At 37.2% G+C, this 20,167-nt stretch overlaps 1 long non-coding RNA gene across 1 annotated transcript in view; it reads right to left on the bottom strand.

Moving 5' to 3' along the window:
- Positions 1–20,167, bottom strand: part of LOC112636325 — a 416,183-nt gene that overhangs the window by 299,031 nt on the left and 96,985 nt on the right. The window contains exon 2 of the long non-coding RNA XR_003122169.1: positions 16,876–17,059. This is a non-coding gene — a long non-coding RNA (uncharacterized LOC112636325). The remainder of the gene's footprint in view (positions 1–16,875; positions 17,060–20,167) is intronic.

The following is a 20,167-nucleotide window of genomic DNA, read 5'->3' as shown; positions in this document are numbered from 1 at the left end:
AATATCCTGAAGAGTGTTTTCCAACTTGGTTCCATTCTCCCCATCACTTTCAGGTACACCAATCAAACATAGGTTTGGTCTTTTTACACAGTCCCATATTTCTTGGAGGCTTTGTTCATTTCTTTTCATTCTTTTTTCTCTAATCTTGTCTTCACACTTATTTCATTAAGTTGATTTTCAATCTCTGATATCCTTTCTTCCGCCTGATCGATTCAGCTATTGATACTTGTGTATGCTTCACAGAATTCTTGTGCTATGTTTTTCAGCTCCATCAGGCCATTTATGTTCTTCTCTAAACTGGTTATTCTAGTTAGAAATTCCTCTAACCTTTTTTCAAGGTTCCTAGCTTCCTTGCATTGGGTTATGACATGCTCCTTTAGCTCAGAGGAGTTTGTTATTACCCACCTTCTGAAGTCTACTTCTGTCAATTCATCAAACTCATTCTCCATCCAGTTTTGTCCCCTTGCTGGCGAGGAGTTATGATCCTTTGGAGGAGAAGAGGCATTCTGGTTTTTGGAATGTTCAACCTTTTTGCACTGGGTTTTCCTCATCTTTGTGGATCTACCTACCTTTGTGCTTTGATGTTGGTGACCTCGGATGGGGTTGTTGTGTGGATATCCTTTTGTTGATGTTGATGTTGATGCTATTCCTTTCTGTTTGTTAGTTTTCCTTCTAACAGTCAGGCCCCTCTGCTGCACATCTCCTGGAGTTTGCTGGAGGTCCACCCCAGACCCTGTTTGCCTGGGTATCACCAGCAGTTGCTACAGAACAGCAAAGATTGCTGCTGTTCCTTCCCTCTGGAAGCTTCATCTGAGAGGGCCACTTGCCAGATGCCAACCAGAGCTCTCCTGTATAAGGTGTCTGTCAATCCTTGCTGGGAGGTGTCTCTCAATCAGGAGACATAGGAGTCAGGGACCCACTTGGGGAGGCAGTCTGTCCCTTAGCAGAGCTCAAGCACTGTGTGGGAGATCCATGGCTCTGTTCAGAACTGGCAAACAGAAATGTTTAAGTCTGCTGAAGCTGTGCCCACAGCTGACGCTTTCCCCAGGTGCTTTGTCCCAGGGAGATGGGAGTTTTATCTATAAGCCCGTGACTGAGGCTGCTGCCTTTCTTTCAGAGATGCCCTTCCCAGAGGGGAGGAATCTAGAGAGGCAGTCTGGCTACAGTGGCTTTGTGGAGTTGTGTTCAGCTCTGCCCAGTTCAAACTTGCCAGCAGCTTTGTTTACACTGTGAGGGGAAAACTGCCTACTCAAGCTTCAGTAATGATGGACGTCCCTCCCTCCAGCAAGCCTGAGCATCCCAAGTCGACTTCAGACTGCTCTGCTGGCAGCGAGAATTTCAAGCCAGTGGATTTTAGCCTGCTGGACTCCGTGGGGGTTGGATCTGCTGAGCTAGACCACTTGGCTCCCTGGCCTCAGCCCCCTATCCAGGGGAGCAAACAGTTCTGTCTCACTGGCATTCCAGGCACCACTGGGGTATGAACAAAAACTCCTACAGCTAGCTCAGTGTTTGCCCAAATGGCCGCCCAGTTTTGTGCTTGAAACCCAATGCCCTGGTGCTGTAGGCACCCAAAGGTATCTCCTAGTCTGCAGGTTGTGAAGACCATGGAAAAAACGTATTATCTGGTCCAGAATACACCATTCCTCACAGCACCATCCCTCACGGCTTCCCTTGGCTAGGGGAGGGAATTCCCCAACCCCTTGTGCTTCCAGGGTGAGACATGCCCCACCTTGCTTCATCCCTCATGGCTTCCCTTGGCTAGGGGAGGGAGTTCCCTGACCCCTTTTGCTTCCAGGGTGAGGCATGCCCCAACCTGCTTTGGCTCACTCTCCCAGGACTGCACCCACTGTCTAACTAGTCCCAGTGAGATGAGCTGGGTATCTCAGCTGGAAATGCAGAAATCACCCACATTCTGCATTGATCTCTCTAGGAGCTGCAGACCGCAGCTGCTCCTATTCAGCCATCTTATCAACCACCTCCTTGAGTCTTATTATTTAAGAAATATGTTTCATAAGGCTATAGCTACCATAGATAGTGATTCCTCTGATGGATCTGAGCAAAGTCAATTGAAAATCTTCTCAAAAGAATTCACCATTCTAGATGCCATTAAGAACATTTGTAATTTGTGGGAGTAGGTCAAGATATCAACATTAACAGGAGTTTGGAAGAAGTTGATTCCGACACTCATGAATGACTTGGGGGGTTCAAGTACTCAGTGGGGGAAGTAATTGCGTATGTGGTAGAAATAGTAGGAGAAACAGAATTAGAAGTGGAGCCTGAAGATGTGACTGAACTGGTGTAATCTCATAATTAAACTTGAACATATTAGGGGTTGCTTCTCATGGATGAGCAAAGAAAGTGGTTTCTTGAATCTATTCCTAGTGAAGATGCTGTGAGCACTGTTAAAACGACAATAAAGGATTCAGAATATTTCATCCACTTAGTGATTAAAAAAGAGCAGGGTTTGAAAGGATTGACTACATTTTTGAAAGAAGTTCTACTGTGAGTAAAATACTGGCAAGCCGCATCACGTACTACAGAGATATCTTTGGTGAAAGGAAGAGTCAACTGATGTGCAAACTTCATTGTCTTATTTTAAGAAGTTGCCTAACCTTCAGCAATCACTACCATGATCAGTCAGCAGCCATCTACATCAAGGCAAGACCCTCCACCAGCAAAAAAAGATTATTACTCACTGAAGGCTTGGATGATTGTTAGCAGTTTTTTAGCAATAAAGTATCTTTTAATTAATGTATGTACATTGTTTTTAGACATAATGCTGTTGCACACTTAATAGACTACAGTATAGTATAAACATAACTTTTACATGCATTGAGAAACCAAAACATTCATGACTGGCTTTATGTGAAATTTGCTTTATTGCAGTGGTCTGGAACCAAACCAGCAATAGCTCCAAAAAGTATGCCTATATTTGAAGTGTTGATGACAATATATGACAGTGCCTTTTCCTGGAAGAAGTAAGGTCCTGAAGGGCCTCAAATAATAAAACTCAGTATCACGAATAATACCTAAGCCACTGTGAGACTGCTTACAACAGCTTTTCATATGAATCATGGAGCTTTTATGTGGACTTCTTGGTCACATATTGGGAACATGAATTATTTTGCCCATCTTAGTGATCTACAAGATTATCAGCAACTATGACAGTAAAATGGGAACATTTCTTTGTTAAGATTATAGAAAATGAGATAAATTATTTTAGTTCTATTAAATTTATGTCAATAACTTTTGAGTGTTTACGTATATTGTCAAACAGGTCTGCATTACTTCATATTAGCTGTGTTTTTTGGAATGTGTTTTCAGTGCTGCACAGGTTTCACACGGCACATTGCATTCTATGAAAATGTATCTCTCCATTTCAGGACCAAGAAGTCCATATAAAAGCTCCATTATTCATGTTGAAAGTAAGACTTTTATTATTTAATAAAAGGGGACTAATTCACTAAAAGACACTAAAAGGAAGATGAATAAAAGTGATATTATCTCTCTCCCAGAATTAGCATAACTATTCCAAACCTAGATTTGCATATAATTCAAGTTCCAGATTATTGTCATAATCTTTGAAACTGCCTTAAATGGAGGTAGATTTAAACACAAGAATTCTGATAGATGTTTCTCTCGTTACATTTTTCCAGTAGAAAAGCACATATCTACATTGAGCTCCAAAAAAAAGCTTTTAGAGCAAAAGTTTAGCAGTATGCCCCTTTACGCTTTCTCATATAAAACCCACAAATCTAATTAAGAATGTTTAACTCAGTAAAAGAACTGTGCAAATGACTTTCTTTCCCAGTTTCCTCTCACAAACATAGACACTATTTCATTTGTTATATATTTAAATCATTCTTTTCCTTAAAAACAAAAGTTTTGAATTCCAGAAATGTTTACAAACTAATTATACCCAGGCTTTCAATGAGCTCAACGAGGATTTCATCATGGCAGAAAACACAATTGTACCTCTTGTGGCTCATAATGGTAATGGTAGGCTTCTGCATCATTGCTTTGACAATCTGCCACTGATTCTTGTGGTCTTCATCTTGGTCTCCAAACACTTAAAAACAGCTGGCAATCTTGATAGAGAATTACATTCTCACTTGTTGGTCCTTGAGCTTCTTAACAACTTAAACTATCGTCATAATGATGTGGCCATGCCCCAGGGCTTCAATCTGATACATCCACCACAGTCAATGGTTACAGCCTCTTAGTATGGTCCTAAAACATTTCTTAGAGTTCTAATCACCTCTGAAAAGACATAGTTTATTTCGAGACATTTGTCTTCACCTAGCAACAGATACTTATAAACAATGAGGATAAAAAATTTAGCACCATCAACCAATACAGTAGTAGACAAGTGATTTTTTTATGCGTATTCTCTCGAATCCCTTTGAGAACTGCCCCATGATTATGGCCTTCCTAGATTGGTATAAAATAAAATGTCATTAAAGAACATAATATGAGTAAATAGGGGTGAGAGAAATAGTTAAAAAAAAAAAGAAAAAGAGACTTAAAAAGATGTAATTTGATAAGACTGTGGAGAAAACTGAAAAGAGAGAGAGAAATATCCCAATTAGATCAACAACCCTGAAACCGAAAAGGAAGGAAGAAAACTATTATATATAAGATTATAGAATATTATAGCATCCTCTTAAATTGAATTATAGCATTATAATACTAGGATAAAATGTGAGTGGACCACAGTTTTATGATTCAGTAAAAAAGACCAAAATCATTATAAGAGTCTCAAAACATGAGATAAAACTTGTGGGCTGTAGGTCATTTTGGGCTGGGTGAGGGTTTTAACCTTATTAGAAATTGGAATAGAAAGCATTATAAAACACACACTTTCTAAAACTAAAATGTTATTGCTATTTTTGAAATTTGCTGGCATTGTTGCTCTTGAAAATCAGTGGTGGTCTCTTAATCTCTTTTTCCCATCTATCCAGAAGCAAATCCATATAGCATTGGTTGATATAGCTAAGATACTGCTGGTGATAAAGAAAGACAATGACATGAATGACCAAAGATTATAATCTTCATGATCTTGAGGTAACAAAGAATGTTATATCTCTTACACAACAGCAGACTTTTGCCACCAGATCTATGGATGCTTTTCGTCTCAATTCCATGACTGAATCTTTCATCACAGAGTCCCAGTAGTGCTACTGACAGTTGAACAACTAAATTATGTTCATCGAGTCCAGAGCTTACTCCACTTAACATTGCTCTAAAGAAAGTCATAAGTGTTTCTAGTAAATTAACAAACTTGTGATTGTTGGTTTCACAGACCATATGACTATTATTGTATGGTTTAAAAAACGAACTGTTCAAGAATTTTTGCGTTGTTACCAGAATTGAAATGATTTAAAAAAAACTTTGGAAAAGCAGAAATGATTTATTTAATATCTGCTGTGTCAAACATTAGCAAACACAGATCATTCTTTTTAGGTGCCTTTTTTGTATTAAGCTAGGGTGTCATTGAGTTTCACATCTATCTTTCCATTTTAAGTACAAAATAGCATTTACTGCTCTAGCAAAACACATTATTAAATTTTATTTTCAGAACTAGAGTTGCTAATAAGAAATAATAATGTATGAAAATATATATAAAGAGAGAGATGGGGGTGGGGACAGGGAGAGGTTACATCATCATAGATCATATCCTGAATTCTGCAAGAAAAACTGTAAATATATAGGGACATGGGGAAAGGACAATACAACTTAAAAAGGCAAATAGCTTATAGGGAACACTATGAACACAAGATTTCTGGTTACCTTCTATTCCCATTAAACAATGAGATGACAACCATATCATTTAAGCAAACCCGTTCTAATATAAGAACATAACATTTTCTTTTCCTCTTAGATGTTTCTGATGAGAAATGAGCACTGTTTTTTGGACAAAGTTTTTATAGCCTCTAATCACAGTATTGAAATGTACTTTAATTATCTACCCTTTAAAATCAGAATGATTAAACAAAATAGATACTTCTCTATAATTTGTGTATCTGTTTGTTTCCCTTATGTTTAAAAATTGGCCAGAATTTGAAACTCATATAATCATCTTTAGACTATTCTATCTGCCCCAGATGTGGTTTTCAACTTTTGCTTCCTGAGCACAAATACATTAAAAGGACTTTTTCTACCTTGAACTTGACTGCTCAGAGTTTATGCCCATTATGAATGGAAAGTCAAAGGTGGCCAAAGGTGGCAGAGTAGCCTGCCTAATAAACAATATTGATCTGAAACAAAATATTAAGTTAATGTTCTCAGGTCAGTTTCTTTTCCATAGAATATGCAAAGATAGTAATGGGCATCTATTAAATACATCCATGAGTATTATCAGATTATCCCCGTTTCTTCTCAAGTCTACTCTGCCCACCCTCCCAATCCCATATGTCCTTGGTGCCATTCTCCTCTTATCTGCTCTTATTTTAACATCTTCACTGGCCCATTCACCACTGCATCATCCAAACAATCTACAAACATCTTTAAGTTCCCATTATCTTAAAAAGATAAAAACCCTTTATTCTGCTCTTTTTATTAAACTCTTATTCTGTTTCTTGAAAGGACAAACTGTGTTCTCAAAGTAGACACCATATTACATTGAAATGATCTATGTGTGTGTTTTGTCCCTCCCAAACTTCATACTCCTTGAGAGCAAGGACTCAGCTCTGTTGGTTTTTGGATTTCCAGGAGCTGGAAAATTTCCTCATTACACATCAGATGCCCAATAAACAGTATGTGAACTAAACTGAATCCATCACCCAGTTTTATCTCTTATTATTTTGGAATATGGCTTCTGCTCTCACAACTCTCCTGAGGTAAACCAGTCAAACAACCCTTTCTCTTCTCTTAGATGCTTCAACCTGTTGGCAGCATTTATCAGTGCAAAAGCACTGGCTTTGGAATCAAACAGACCTGAGCATAAATCACAGCTCAGCTACTTGCTACTTGGTGGCTTTGGACATGTAACCCTAACCCCTCTGAACATCAATTTCTTCCTTTGTAAAATTAGGGTAAGAATATATCTCTAATGGAATGCATGGAGAGATTAAATAACATTGCGTACATCTGGATCTGGATAAATAGTTGATACTCAATGTGTGTTAGTTCTTTGCTCCTTCCTCTTCTACCCTTCCTTTTCTACAACACCACAGTCTATGTTCCTCCTTCCTAATTGTTATACTTTCTATATGTAACTTCTCAGACTCCTCCATTACTGTTCTAATAGAGATTCCAAGGATCTGTCATTCCTTGTTCTTTCATTATTTACATTATTTCCCTCAATAATCTCATCTGATCTTTGAATTTAACTATTGCTTTTAGCCCCTACTTAGTTGACTCTAAATCTCTCTCCAGCCTCTCTTGTGATCCCCCACAATGGGCTAGTCATCTGTTGAATGCTCCTAAGTTCAAGTAATACATTTCCCACTCTACTGTCTCCACTCTCCCAATATGCTTATCCCAATCCTGGCAAAACAACCCTAGCATCCTAACTCCCCTGGTTAAATGCTTTCAGTAGCTCTAATGGTCTAATAAAGTCTGAAAACTTGCATTTGGCATTCAAAAGTCTCCATAGCCTGGTCTTTATTTCTACTTCAATCATATTTTCCATGATTTTCATAGATTCACCTTATGCTTCAACTAAATTTTCAGCACTTTGTTAATGATTACCATCCCCGGCTCATTACCCCAAAGCTTCTCAAATGTCCATCTCCCAGTTCCCACCTTTTTCAATCCTAGATAACCCACTAGGCCCAACAATAATGTCCTCCCTCCATGAAGACTTCCTTGGATTCCACAGCTAAGAGCTATCTTTCCTTCTTCTAAGTATCAAGATGATTTAGCAGTCTCTCTCTTGAAAAGTCATTGTCTGCAAAATAAAAGTTTTTCATGTCTATTTATTTTATAGCCTGCTAACCTGCATGTCCTTCCCCCATCCCCAGTGCATTTTACCCCTTCCCTATTTCCACTTCCCTCCATAACCTGGAGCAGAACTTAGAGGGGCTTTAAAAATCCAGACAAACAGACATATTAAATAAGCAATCTTAAATGCATATGCATAATCAATTTAATAAACCTTCCAGGGAATAGCTGAATGCACCCAGAAAAGAATGTTGTTCCTATGAGGCCAAGGCTATGAGAGACACAATTCCAGGATCTCATCTGTGTTCTGAGTGGTAAAGATTGCTGGAAGTCTGACCACCAGATAACTGGAGTGTTACTGTATAGCTAAGGCTTCTTGCCAAAGATTTATAATTAGCAACATAATCAACTGGCATTATTAAACTATTTTTGGTTTCTTTAATCTCCTTTTCCTCCTTTTTGTTTTCTTCTTCCCTGTTTGTGACTGATAGAGCCAGATGATCAATAATCTTTCTTTCACCAACTCTGATCATCATCTTTGCTACTGTCTGGATGCTATTATTCAGTTTAATACATTAATCCTTTGGTTGAAATTCTTAAGCCACGATTCTTTATTAAAGGACCATCTTGGCATCCATGTGCTGATAGCAGCTTGTCTGGTGTCTCAAAAAAATAAATCTAAATGAAGCATCTCTTTCCCCCAAAAGACCTGAACCGAAGAAAGAAATAGAAAGAAACATAGGGAGAAAGATTTCAGCTTATAGACACAATCAAAGATATAGAAAGAAAATTGAATCTTATTACATAAATTAGGGAACAAGAAAGTTTCACTTATGATTACAATTAGATATCAATATGTCATTTAATAACAGTGCTGAGAAATATTGTGGCATTTTACTGAATCTTACTCTCGTTATTAGTTCAATGAGAAATAGAACACACACTGTACTGGTTAGCAGACCAAACCTTTGTACGATGCTGTTAACCTTTGGTGGAGCCCAGTGATTTTTGCTGCTTTTCAGAAAGATATTAAAGTGACAATGTGGCAGGCCATGTTTTCCACCACACACACTAAAACTAGTGTGCGTGCAGCAGAACCCTGCCAAAGCACGTTGCATTCATACAAAGATCCATACAGATCTTAATCATAAAATAATCCATTCTGTACTCTGTTTTTATGACATTTATATGAATCTGGCCACAGCCTCATCAAGCAGTTCACAGAGGAAAATTGTTCTATTTATGTGGTCGAGACAGGGTGGACTTGATTTTCAAGCAAAGGGAGAAAGAAAGAAATGCCTAATTTTTGTAGTCACAAATCTGGAACTCAAAAGGACTATTTTACACCATTTTGTAACTATATTTGTAACAGAGCATTCAAAGAGATGAGCTTCTCTTTCTCTGTCCCCTGTCAGTAGTAAAGTCATGTATCAATATTTCTGAAACTGAGAGACTGAGTGAAGACACCTGGAAATAGTTTTCTCCTTCTCTTCTGTTCATTCGCAAAACACACACAAAAAAATGGATGTGTGGGTAAAGTAGAAAGGAAACTTTCCAATGTGCATCTGCTTTAATTTATTCTTACCTCTGCATTGTAAGAACTAATAATTTTTCAATTAATTTCCCCAACTTTTACTCTTTACTCCTTTGGATATCTCACATTCATACACGCACACAAGTGACCTCAGGAAATTTGTTCAGACTCATCTGCCCTTTCAGGCTTGTGACGATGGCAAAAATGAATTTATGTGCTTGCTTAATACTAAGCAATAATAATTATTTGAACTGTATTAAGACACATGAAAATGAAGACAACTCTTTTATTTCCTATAACTTCTCTGAGGAAGCTAAGTTTTTGGCCAAACTATGTGAATAAGTAATCTGGGCAAAAATATCTCCCTGGTATGCTGACAATAATATTTCACCCATTACATCACCTTTTGCTCATCAATAATAGGCTACACTAACAATATTCCCCCCATGCACTTTTAGTTTTATGTCAACACTTATAGCTCTCTTAGATGCTTCGCCCTTTCCTCAAGGTCAGAAACTAGACTCTGATAATATAAATCCTGCATTCATGACAAAGATATGAGTTCAAGTTTCCTGGTCCCTTTAAAGATACCATTATTATTAAGTCTGAAATAATTACAGAAAGATCCAGGATCATGCAGAACATTCAGATACCATGTGACCCCAGGAGCCACATCAAATGTGGACATTTTTGTACAGGCTTTATCAGAAAATAAAACCACTTTCCTTTTCCCTTTCAGATAATAAAGAACAATCCTTCCTTCTTTTAGAACAAAGAAGGAAAAAAAAGAGGAAGTGCCAATAAGTGTAACACTGTTGTAAGAAACTGAATTAATGTGAATAATTATGTAATGATTGCTTCTAATTAAATGAGGATAATGTTCAGGGTGTTCTTTTTTCTATTTTCAGAAACCACTGGTATTTAGGTAATATGCTATACACTGCTTTCTTTCTCCAGCCACCCCTCCCCTAAATAAATGACAACATAAATAGACACATAAACTCCATATGAATCATTAGTGTGTGAGATACTGTTACCCCGAAGCTGCTGTAATTCGCATATAGGCCCTTCCTTCTATTTCAAATCTTTAAAATATTTTCTTTTCAAATGCTTATAAAAGCACGTATGGTTGAAATAAAAATAAAGCACATACAGATGATATTTTTAAGCACAGCACTCTCCTACCAGAAGGAAAGTAGTCGGGCATGTTCTGTTTCTCCGGGTCCAATACACGTTCAGAGAAAATGCGAGCTTCAAAGTAGTGAGGACCAAGAAGAGACTGTAGAACTACTTTAAGGTGTTGCAACTGTCATTTAGAAAAGAAATGACATCTTTTATGCAGTCCTTCTTCCTAACAGGAAAGTTTATGACAGCATGTGCATTCCATTGTTAAAAGTGTATATATGTTTCACATCCCATCGCTATGTGAGGATGAGAGATTGTAGACAAATCTCAACCATCTGAAACTGTTATGATAAAAAATCCCCTTTTTCAAAAAAAAAAAAAGTACTGAATAGTTTGATCTGTTTATTAATATCAATATAATCTTATGTTTAAGCCAACCCTAAGTTATAGGAAATGCTCTTCAAGGTAAAGACTGCCATAAATCCTGCAAATCTAACCTGAAAGTCCGTTTTCTAAAGATAAGGAACTGCCAAGTAAGCATTAATAGCCCCTCCCACTGTAAGTCTTTTCCAAACTTTTAAGATGTCAGCTTTCTAATGAAAGTTAAGACAAATCCTAACAGCAAAGCTGAAAGTTCAGCATGCAACAAGGTTGAGCACACACCTGGTGTGTGTGTGTGTGTGTCCTGCAGAACAATAAGAAAATCCTACAGGATTCAGTGGGGGCAGCAAGAAAGCTTATTAATGTTTTTTTCCCCAATCTGGCAGATATGCATCTCCCTAAAGTGCGCTTTCCTTGCCAACACTGGAATTTAAAAGAGTGACATCCTTTCCATAAGAAGGACTATATGTCAGATGTGTCTTGACCAACACATGAAACTAGTATAATGAAGACAAAAGAGTTCAAAGTAGGTGCCAGGTTAAAAGAAGAGCCCCAAGGCTGCATTTACATGTAAAGTTCATGCACTGAGTACATCTTGTTCAAAATTAGCAGAGAGAATTTTCCTGGAACAAGAAACAATTGCACAAGAAAGACATGTCATAATGTACATTTAAGTTATATGATCACAACTATACATAACTTGGCCAAAAAGATAAATAAACAGAAAAAACTGTGTATGTACCAAGGCAATTCTGCCAGATATTTCTACATAATTAGCCTGAAATAAGAGACATGAAGTCACTCTTCATTCAGTCAGTCCCAGTTCTCATGTACCTCTCCTATATTAAACAGCTTCCAGCACTGAGGATGAGTCTAGTGTATAGAGGCAACCATTCTTTTCTACCACATGACCCTAAATACATTAGGGTCATACATTAGGCCCAAAATTACTTTATTTACATTAAAGCAAAAAACACCAATCTATTCCTATATTGGGAGAAAACCTTGCTGTTTTGAGTGTATTAAGGACATAGAATCCATGGTCTCCAACGTGACAGCTTTCTAGGGAAGGATTCTTAAGGTAATTTTGTCTAAATACAACTTTCTTCTTGTATCTAGACTTTAGAAATTAGGTCCCTGCCATATATAAGTGCCTCTATACATCTTTTTTTTTTTTTTTTTTACACAAACATTTAACATTGCCAAGAGAACCGATCCCTGGTACCCATTAAAGAAAGCAATTGGCAAAACAAAAAGACTTTAATGAGTATCTACAGTATGCCAAGCTAGATGCTATGGGCAATAAAAGAAAACTAACTACATGATATCAATCCTCAAGTAATTAAAAGATCATGCATGAATAAAATTGCAGAGACCAGACCAAGATTTTTTAGTACATAACAATCATGAATCTTTCTATTCCATGAATCAAATTCTAGAAGAATGAAAGCAAAAATGTTATGAGTGTGATTTGAAATAATCTGAGAAAAATTTATGTGGGTGGTGCTTGACATGAATATTTAAAGAGGAGGTATGGATTACATAGAATGAAGTTCCAGGTTAAAGTTACTGCTGCATGGTTAAATGACAAATGAGCACAAAATAGACAATCTTAGAACAATTTTTAGCACACAAATAATGATTTTTAAAAAGTAGAGTGACATATTCAAATATAACAAATTGGATGTCCATTATGTTTTGGAATTCAAGCAGGACATTTTGAAAATGACATTAGAATAGACTCCAGAGAGCTTTCAGAGAAACCACTGATTTGACACTTTGCATATATCAACAATGGCCCTTGAATTTTTCACCAGTGAATTGGGTTCTAGTCCAACCTATACACAAGGAAAGGATTTCTGATCATAATGCAAAGATTGAAATTCAACCTGGAAGTTTTGAAGCAGATTAAGGTCATGCATTTGTATATACTAAGAAAATCTCAGAAAAAGCCAAAGATCCTAACAGAATATCCAAAACAACCACTAATTCCTATTACATTGAAAGGAAACTCAGAAATGAATAAAACACACATAAAAACAACCACATTATGAGATTTTTTTCATTTTGAAACACAAAAATTATGAACAAGTTGATGATCTACATAAGAAATCTGGTCACAGCACAATCGACAATACTTTTTTCATCTTTTTTTAGAAACACATATTTGTCACTCATATTAATATATCAATAAATACACTCAACTTCACATTGTTACAGTAAGTTAGTCCAAGCTCTATTAACTGCAAACATACAGAATTTGGAAAGCGGCATAATCCACTAGTTCACTAATTTGGGATAACTATAGTTATCCCGCAAAAAAAAAAAAAAAAAAACAGTAGAAGAACTTGGCAAACAACTGAAGAATTGCTAGTTGTTGTGAACACTATCTGGGAAGCAATAGGCCATTAGTGATGTTGCAGCACGTAGAAATGAAGGTATCTTGTTTTGATCAAAGCTACCATGATATCTAAAAGGCAAAGAGACAGACCTGTAAACTAAAAACTCTATAAACAGCAGCAAATCACAGAAAGTCTACGGAAGCAAACAGTCATGCAAGGATTTACTGCAGGAGCCTCCATCTCTCTTTCTGGGATTAATGCCCGTAAAGATAGCAACACCATCATCAGTGTCATCTTCAAACAAAGGACCACAGTATAGAGAGAACAATATTAATTATTGTCAAAATCACTTGTGCACTCAGCGATTTCAATAGGAACAATCAGTTTAAGTGGCAGTGGCAACTTCTCAACATAAAACACACTTGCTGCAATCCAAACTGGATTTAAAGAGAGGTGAGCAACTGCTTTAGTTGTTTAATCTGGTTATATTTGAGCTAAAGTAGTTCACATTTTTAGAATGAACGAATCAAAGGCATAATTGTTTTTGTCATCTGCACAGCAATTTTACTCCTGAATGCATTGTTTTAGGCAGGAATTAATAAAAATTGCATGTGCTTCAGGTGCTGGGTAGATCACCCTTTTCCACATAGCCCAGCCTGAAGCTGTGAATGCTCCTTTTCTTATTATCAGTTAATAATTCTCTCTCATTGAGGCAAATTAGGAACTTGACTGTGTTAGAGAGTCCAGAACACTGCTAGAGGCAAAAGGGGGCTAAATGGCAGAAATTCCTCTCTGAGCAAGATGCATGAAGCACGACATTGTGTCCACCACAAAAGCCGCTCTGTATTTTTGATCCTTTCTAATTTAATTAGCCCAAGAGGTAGCGCATTAATTTGCCAAGAATTCTTCTGATGCGAAAGCTGCCCTTATTGCAGTGAAGGGAAAAAATAACCTGCGTGCTACAGTGGCATGCCAGTAATGAAAGGGGGTTATTTTTGTGTTACAAATGGCATTGCAGGGTTACAAGAGACCTTTAAACCTTTTTATCTCTGGTTAGGTCATATGTAACACAGTGCAACACAAAGCACTAATTAACCAATTCTGGTCCAGAAATCTTTTAGAACACTTAAGAGAGTTACCCAGTTAGAACCCAGGTCAACTGCATTGCTTTGTTTTGCATTTAAAAACTGAAATCATCTTCTGGTGTGTATATTAAAAAATAAAACAAAAAAGAAAATCACCAATCGACGGTTCTGTTACTCTATGGACTCAGCATATGAGACATTTATTCGGGTCTTTGTTTTCTTTCTGTTTAACGATATTCTTTATGTGGGCAAGCTGGAGCCTTGAAGTCCCTTAGAAGGTCTCTTGGCTCTTTATGCTGTATTTGTTTGGTAAATTGTCTCCATGTTAATCTTCTTCATCAAATACTTGGAGTCAGTTTTGAAAACCTTTGATCAGATCTACCACCACCACACTTCTTCATCGCCATGTGCTTCTGATATGTGCTCATGCACTCAAATGGGTCATTTACTCATTAGAGAACGAGAAACATGCATGCTACCATGATAAGTCCTCCCCAATACTTTGAACTGTTAATTAAGCCTATGTAATCATGTCTTCTGTTTGCAGAACTGTTTCTTTTCTAGAAATTACAGGATCCCGTTTAGGGACTTTCAACACCCTTGTCGTTTTCCCTCATCACTTTCCAACCCTGCTGCCTGAACGTGGCTTGTTAAAACACTCAGGAAAACCTGAGGATTATTACATTTTACATATAATTCTCCTGTCCCTTTAATGAAAACCAGTGCAAGACAATGGCTTTAAAGTAAAGAACTGATATTTTCCTCCCTCCCTGCTTCTGGCTAGAAATCACTGAATTAAAGAGTGGTGGCACTTAGAGTATTTTTGGCTATGCATTATGAATAACCAGAGGCATCACAAGTAGCCTGTTTATGACATAGTGTAAAATTTAGTAGCCAAACTGAGAAGAGGAAATTAGCATTGTCAAGAGGTAGGACTGGATGGACCCAGGCAGGAGGGCGTGGCCAGGGTGAGAGGGCAGAGAAAAGAGGAAAGAAGAGATTCTGGGGAAAGAGAGGGATCTTTTAAAAAAGCAAATCTGTGAGCAAGAGAGAGGTTTTTCAATAGCGAGAAAAAAAGTAACAGTGATTGGGCGTTCATTGCAAGGGAAGGATGGCGTTGGAGAGAAAATTAAATAAGAAGAACCTCTTAGTCTAGTAATATTTTCTCATGGACAACAATATGAAATAATCTCATTTCTTAAAACAGAGATTGTCCTATCAAAAAGGCTTTATTTTTAAAGGCAACATCCTTCCAGATATTTTTGTCTGAACCTATAAATACCTTTCAGATTTATACTGTATTTAAAAAAAAAAAACCTTTAATTTTTGCTTGAACTAAAAGTTTTCAGCATATAGATATATATTTACAGATTATGTTTAAAAATCAGCAACTATTTAGTCAAATGACAGCCTTCTTACTTGATTTTAAAAGTTCATATGTAATATAATTAATGTCACCACATAGGAACAAGATAACTCAGCTGAGAATGTGCTTTTATGGATAGATGTTAAACTGTTCTCAATTTTTCCAGGTTGTCCAAAAGATTTGAAAGGGTAAAAAGATTTTTTAATACACAGTAAATACTTCTGAAACAGCGAATTAAAATGAAAAACAGATGACACATTTATTCAGCTTTCGGCTTCTGTAACATCAAACAGCACATTTTCTTCAAATGGTTTCATCAGTGGACTGGGAACCTCTTAAATTGATTGACTCAAACATTTCACTTATTTGATGATTGGAAGTTTATAAGACAGTCCCTACCTTTTTCCATCTGCTGACATGTTACATATCTCTCACAATAGATTAAAAGGTATCATCTAGTCTCATGCTTTCTCTACAGACAATATTAACTTTTCAACTAAAATGAAGATACAAAGTATCTATGTATTAAAGAGATGCCCTGAAATTTGGAGTTATTTTTATTAGGCTTCTTATTTTAAGATTGATAAAGCTGATCTAAATACTATCTACAAAAAGAAAAACTGAACAATTTACTTCTCCAAGGGTGATAGGCAGGTATGCAAACTTAGTCAAAGCAATAGATAAGCATTTGCAATGTGACAGGAAATAAATGGCAAAATCATATTTTAAGTCAATGTTTAATAAATGGGAAGAAACTACTTTCAACGATGTGATAAAATAGATGTTTTTTCCCCTGAGTTCCAGATACCTTCATAATCTTAGAGACCGCAGCAGAACTGAGACAATTTACCTACATCTGCTTTCAAGATAAACGTAGTGCCCTCAGATCTCAATTCATGCTTCGTAAAATACTACGAAGCCCACACCAGGGTACTCAGGTCTGAGAATGCACATATTTCTGAGAGTGCATATGTCCCTGGAAATCTGTTGATATTTAAATCACAGCACTCTATAGCACTCTCAGTTGGGTAAAGTTGAACAGGAACAAACAAAGTATAATCCTCCCCAGAGAAAAACAAAGACTGAAAGACCAAATGCAAAAAACAGATGTCTCTCCAAACATACCAGAAATGAAGTAGGGTATTTAGTCAACTGTACCTTGACCATTTAGAATGGGCCTGAAATGAATGCCCTGAGGGGATGTACCAGGTGGGTCATAGTCCTCACAGACAACACACTGAATCTTGAAGAATAGACTCTTTACAAAGACGTGGGCAGGGAAACTATCCAGGGATGGAACGTCCCAAGACAAGGGACACCAGAGAGCTGGTACACGTGAGGCCTGAAAGGTCAAAGGAAGAAATGGTTACCATATCCCTGAGAGAGTATCTGCAGAGGATGACTTACTCAACAGGGACTGTGGCTTTGCTAGAGCGCCCCAGCCAGCCCACAGCCACTCACCAGACAGGGAACCAAGGAATCAACATCCCAATCCCACTCTCTTTCCAGAACCCTCTGCTCTATCATTGTCAGTCTTGACAGAGACTAATCAGAAAGCAGAGGGCAGCACCTGGAATCAGTCTCCCTGGCAAAGAGTGGACTGGAAGTGCAGTCATAAGATAACCAGTAGAGAGCTTTTAATACTTAACAGTGGAGAAGACACATTGCTTAACATTTTATAAAACGTTAATAACTTTATCAGAAAACAAACAAAAAAACGTGTCTTTTCAGATAGAACATTTGACAATACTCTGGGATTTTTAAAAACGCATATGTATACATCCATATACTGAATTATTTTCAAAAGAAAATATGAGTTAAATTATAAAACTAAAACTATTAAGATATATAAAATTAAAAGAAAATATAAGAATACATAAAATTATAGATAACTTTGAACACTGTGCAACCAGCCTCACTTTCTCCACTATTGAGAAATAGAATCTATCCAGTTAAGGTATTACAACATATGAGGGAAAGTAAGAGAATGAGGAGGAAAAAGTGGGGAGAGTGGGAGAGGAGAGACAGATAACCAAGGGGAAAAAAAGGATTGAGGCATGGTTCTTTTTATTTTCCCATTCTACTCTGCAATGCAGCCCTGGAAAATGTGTTAACCCTTAGAAGCTGGAATCCATGGATTCCCTGAATCTAACTGCTCTCTGGACCATTTCAGAGACAAAGCCTTTTTCTGTGGACAAACTGCATTTCTCACCCTACCTTCTAAATAATCTTAGGAAGAAGATGCCTAGAAATACAGAAGTACCATTTTCTAGTTGGTGGGGAATGAGAGACACTGAAAACCTATTTTCACAACAGTGAGGCTATCTGAGATCTAGATTTCTAGTCTCCATTCATGATTCAGCCTTCCTTGCCTCCTATGTCAATGGGTGAGGCTCTTTTGGAGACACAAGGGATCCTAGGTCATGGGTCATATAGAGATAGCCTTTATGTATGCAACCTCAAGGGCCAGTTTCTGCTGAACTGCTTCCTTTATCACTTTCCTGACCCTGCCAACCATTCCCCTACCTGTGCAGAGGATAGTTAATAGCACAACTGAAAACATCTAAACTACTTCTTCTATGTCCTGTCATGTGGAAAATCAACTTAATTACATCTTTCTACCTTTCTTCATCCTTTCCTTCATCCTTTACTCTTTTTAACATGCATTTGTTTTACTGACATTTACTGAGCACGAATATGCTGCCATTGTGTGAAGATGAGTATACAAAACAAGACATCAAGATCCCTAATCTTGAGCAGCACGCAGTGCAGTGAAAGACACATTATCACACTGTCCTTTCCCACATTCCTGGAACACAACAGAACATATATGGTATGCATGTGTACCATAGGCATAAATACATATGCATGCTTATAGATATACAAAGTCTAATCCTGAAATACCTCCAATCCCTTGGGGAAAGATTCTCCGCCACTTACCACGCTCTCTTCTGGCATCCTTCCTATGTCTCCTGATCTTTTATTTCAACAGGTTTTTAAGAATCGAACATATGCAAGGATGCTGAAGCCCACTCAGAATGTTAAAGACATAAGCTTGTTCCTGGATGAGGGTTAACAGTGGTAGGAGTTGGTAATCAGCTCTAGAAGAGATGGAAGTAAATAAAAGGATGATATATGAAGACAAAATTATAAAGATGTGGTAAAAACTAAGGAGCAAGATTCCCTTCAAAGTTATCTTCTTTCTAATAGTTCTTTCACTAAAACTCAATCCTCTAGAAACAAACACACCTAAAATTTAATCTTTAGAACAAAATTTCTTTTTTTTTTTTTTTTAAATTTATTTATTATTATTATACTGTAAGTTGTAGGGTACATGTGCATAACGTGCAGGTTTGTTACATATGTATACTTGTGCCTTGTTGGTGTGCTGCACCCATCAACTCGTCATTTACATCAGGTATAACTCCCAATGCAATCCCTCCCCCCGCCCCCCTCCCCATGATAGGCCCCGGTGTGTGATGTTCCCCTTCCCGAGTCCAAGTGATCTCATTGTTCAGTTCCCACCTATGAGTGAGAACATGCGGTGTTTGGTTTTCTGTTCTTGTGATAGTTTGCTAAGAATGATGGATTCCAGCTGCATCCATGTCCCTACAAAGGACACAAACTCATCCTTTTTTATGGCTGCATAGTATTCCATGGTGTATATATGCCACATTTTCTTAATCCAATCTGTCACTGATGGACATTTGGGTTGATTCCAAGTCTTTGCTATTGTGAATAGTGCTGCAATAAACATACGTGTGCATGTGTCTTTATAGCAGCATAATTTATAATCCTTTGGGTATATACCCAGTAATGGGATGGCTGGGTCATATATGGCGATTCCTCAAGAACAAAATTTCATAAGGACAAATAATACATAAGAAAGCTGTTTCACTGTAAAGCTACTTTTTTTCCAAAGCACCTGCTTTAAGATAGAACACATATATTTGCAGAGTCATTAGAATCACCTGGGGAGCTTTAACAAACTATCAGGTACAGGCCCAAACCAGAGCAATTAAACTGAAATCTCTGGGGTGAGCCCAAGCATCAGTATGGTTTCAAACTCCCCATTTGATATCAACATGCAGCATGGTCATAAGTAATAAATATATATTTAGACATATGATTATGAGTTATGTGTCAATCATCACTTAGTAAAAATAAATTATCAGCAATGTTTTGTTTTTGATAAGTCATTGTCAATAATTTATTATAATAATCTATAGCTATAGCTTTAAAGTCTTTTAAAAATAAAGGTAGATATTTAGGGTTTGATAATATCTAGTTTTGAATAAAATATAGAAGATTTTTTACTGTTTAATAATAAAATGAGCCACCTAGAAATATAGCAAGGTCTTTATAGACAGACAGAGCTTGGATCAGAATAATGAGGCAAAATTTTCATTCAAGCTGCTCCCTCCCACCCACATCCTCTTTTTTCTCTTCT

This window comes from Theropithecus gelada, chromosome 12 (assembly GCF_003255815.1).
Source record: "Theropithecus gelada isolate Dixy chromosome 12, Tgel_1.0, whole genome shotgun sequence".
NCBI classification, from domain to species: Eukaryota; Metazoa; Chordata; class Mammalia; order Primates; family Cercopithecidae; genus Theropithecus; species Theropithecus gelada.
This window is presented reverse-complemented; position numbering and strand designations above follow the sequence as displayed.